The following is a 3,572-nucleotide window of genomic DNA, read 5'->3' as shown; positions in this document are numbered from 1 at the left end:
ACCAAAATCACAAAATCAATAATCATGTTAGTGAGGTTTTCTTAATCAACCTACACACCAAATTGAAGCTAATGATGCTAGTAACATATTTAATACATGAACTTTAACATAACAACAACATTTAATCATCCAAAACTCAAGATCAAACACACCCATTTCAAGTTTAAGTTAGTTACATCAAAATGACAAGAACAAGCATATAAATCATATATTCATGTTAGACTTGAGCCATAGACACTAATTAACACACTTTTAAGTTAAAAACATCAAGAACAAGAAATCTAGTATTTTTAGAAAGTTACCCAAAATAGATGAAGTTGGTATGAAATTGAAGAGGAAGATGCAAGGATTCCAAATATGTAATTTGTTTTGATGTTTGATTGCTAGATTGGATTTAGATGATGAATTTGTGTTTAAGGGTTTGAGAGCAAAAATAATGGAAGTAGTAGAAAAGAGATGAGTGAATGAGTGGAGGTGGTGAAGTGGTTGACTAGTTGACCTAGTCACCACTTTGGCCACTAGTCAAGATTAGTCCCTCAAGTTTGTAGTCGGGTGCGGAAATTACCAAACGAATATTTTAAATACGCGAGAGTAAACGGGAGATGTTATAATCCAATAACGGAAATATTAAGAACGTTAGCTAACGGAGGATACGAATCTAGATACGAACGATATTATCAAAATAAAAAGACGGACGTTAAAATAATTTAACGGAAAAATGGGGGATGTTACAGTAAGGACCTAATGTAGTTGTCGCTAAGAGGATTCTTTTGCGAAAAAAAAGTTGCTCAAAATATAATAATTGTTCCAAAAATAATGCATCCTTACATAATTTGTATTTACATGATAAGAACAAAATGTAAAAAAAAAATTGATTATAAAGTACCTTCAATATGACATGGGTTATTTAGGTAAGTAAAAAAAATAAAAAATGAATGCACCTCGTTTGAATGTGTAGGAAGCGTAATGTAAATTTCTTATTTTGATGTTAAAAAAAGAATGAGTGGACTTTGAACTTTTTTAATGTTGTCAAGCCCATCAACAACTTAACAATGTGACCTATTTTTGAATAAATGAACTATTTACTGGGCTACTTGCTAGACTTTAGACTTTTACTGGGGTCAATTGACCCCATTAATCAATACATAGCTACGCCACTGAACTGTTTTACACCACCGAAAGAGAATTAAGAGTATAAAAGTATGAATTATGATTCATTGTGTGTTATGCTTCCGTCTTGTTCTCCTATTTATAGGAGAAACTTCTCTTTTGCTAAGTCCCTAGATAATTTGGAAGCATTAGTTGAATTTTCTTTTTGTCTTCTTACACCATGAAAGTTATGTTGTCTATTTTCCTTCTTTTTTTGGGGCGGCCGGGCTAGTGGTAGTAGGCCACTATTCCTTTGACTTCACATCATTCAAGATTCGGTGCATGGGTTTGGACGCCACCGCTCTGTTAAGGCATGCCTTCGTTTCCTTTTTTCGAAAACTACTTCGTAATTCTCTTCGTGCTGGTAGGGTACGCTATCATAAACCAACACAGTTGACAGCTCTCTTGAAATCCATCACATTTTTTATACATGGACAATAGTGAATTAGCTAACACGGTATCATAGCAAAACCCGAATTTAATATACTTCCCGTTAACCCATTTCCCAATAGATAAATCTCCGATTACACCGGAAGCTTTAGAGTTTAGCCAATGTCGAAAATGTGAACTCATGAGGTACAGAATCACCGGTCCATGCAGAATCACCGGTCCAGCAAATTTCAATAAAAAGACTAAAACTTTCGTTACAAAGATCATTTTTTCAAAGTAAGTGATCAATGTGTTCCATAAAGGACAATATTTGAATTCGATGGAGTCGAAAACCTTTCATATTAGATCCGGGTTCTTGAAACGGAGTAGGCATTGATTAGATTTGTAGAGATAATAGGGTTTTGGTGAAGACCCAAACAGAAAAGCTGAGCATGAGTTTGCTGGGCTAGTTTTGGAGATTGATTAGTTATTGAGAGTTTAAGAAGGTTGAGAAGATGAGAAATGGAGGGAGATTGTAACGGCTTTGTGGGGAACTTTTGTTCGATTAAATGAATTAGTTTAAACCGAATTAAAAATATTATGTTTATATGACACGTGAATTTGAACTCATAGAAGTCCATCTTACTCTTTTTCAGTTAATTATTTAAATTTAAATATTAAATTATAAATATTAAATATTAAATGAAATATTAATAAGAAAAAGTGTACATAGCAGCAGTGATGGCGATTCAAAAATTCTTTTTGTACAGGGGGCAAGTTCCCTTTTTTTATAGTTCATATAATAGAAATGAAGATTACAAAACATTCAGAAAAATTCATCTTTCTTTATATAAATTCAAACATACGATTTCAGACCATAAAACACTTTTACTTTTCACATATAATCAGATGCAATACGTAAAAGTATTTAATGCCTTGATATTTATTTATTTTATTTTTTTCGAAAAATAATACTAAATATATAAATAAAGCTGGAATATTTCATCAAAACAATGAAAGCCCCAAAAATACAAATGAAGGAGATGACATCGTAAATCTTTTGAACATATAAGAAAATACATTAAACACTGTATTGGAATCTATGATTGTACTATCCAAATGTTGGGAGGATGAGATGAACATAATCTTTCAGGTTCATCGACTCCTGATTGTCCTTGATGAATCCAAAACATCTTTGAAGGGGACGAATTATACAAAGGTTTTTGAACCCCAACATGTGAAATTGCTCCCATATGAAAGTAGCAACAGGAGCATTCCATGACAAACCGAATACGATCCCGTGTTAATGAAAGTCGGTTGAAGGAATCGACAAAGACTTAATGCCACATGACTTATCATTGATCTTAGACCCATCACCTCTCAGCCTTCACATGCTAAGTTGCAATCCAAAAAGAAACTAACAGTAGCCACCATTCCTCATGACAGTAGCAGGTGTTCCATGAGGAGATCCTCATTGCTTTGAGGCGTTATTGGGTTGCTCGTCAAATTTGACCATTTCTTCTTTGTAAGTCAATTTTTTTGCACCTATTTGCAACCCATTTCCCTTGTTTTTCTTGGAAGCATGGCTGACTACGTGACTAATTTCAATTGTTGTATCAAAGAGATCGGATATATTAGGTACTTCATCAATCCATTTGCTAGCTTTAGGAGTGGCGGGTTTTTTGTTGTCTGCGGCTTTAGGCTGGACAAATGGGGCTTCGAATTCAGTTGGTTTTGTACATCTTGATCGAATTAATTTACAATCTGCTTGACAATAATTACCGAAACACTGATCGTGGGGTATTTTAGAAGAAATAGTAGTTGCATTTTGATCGATAGAAGGGCTGCAAGTGGTTTTTGCTTTTGAAAAGTTTTTGGATAAAGGGGCAAGTGTGGATGGAGTGGAATTTTTTTGGAAGTATTGGAGTATTAGGGGAAACGGCAGCAGAGTTGTATACGTAGTAAGTGAAAGACAAATCAAGGGGAGAGGAAGATGCAGTCGAAAGTACATCAACATCTTTATCCTTTTTGTTATCTACCATTTCCTGATCAAA

Source organism: Rutidosis leptorrhynchoides, chromosome 11, assembly GCF_046630445.1.
Source record: "Rutidosis leptorrhynchoides isolate AG116_Rl617_1_P2 chromosome 11, CSIRO_AGI_Rlap_v1, whole genome shotgun sequence".
Lineage (NCBI taxonomy): Eukaryota > Viridiplantae > Streptophyta > Magnoliopsida > Asterales > Asteraceae > Rutidosis > Rutidosis leptorrhynchoides.
The sequence above is the reverse complement of the archived record's forward strand: the minus strand, read 5'-3'. Positions refer to the sequence as shown.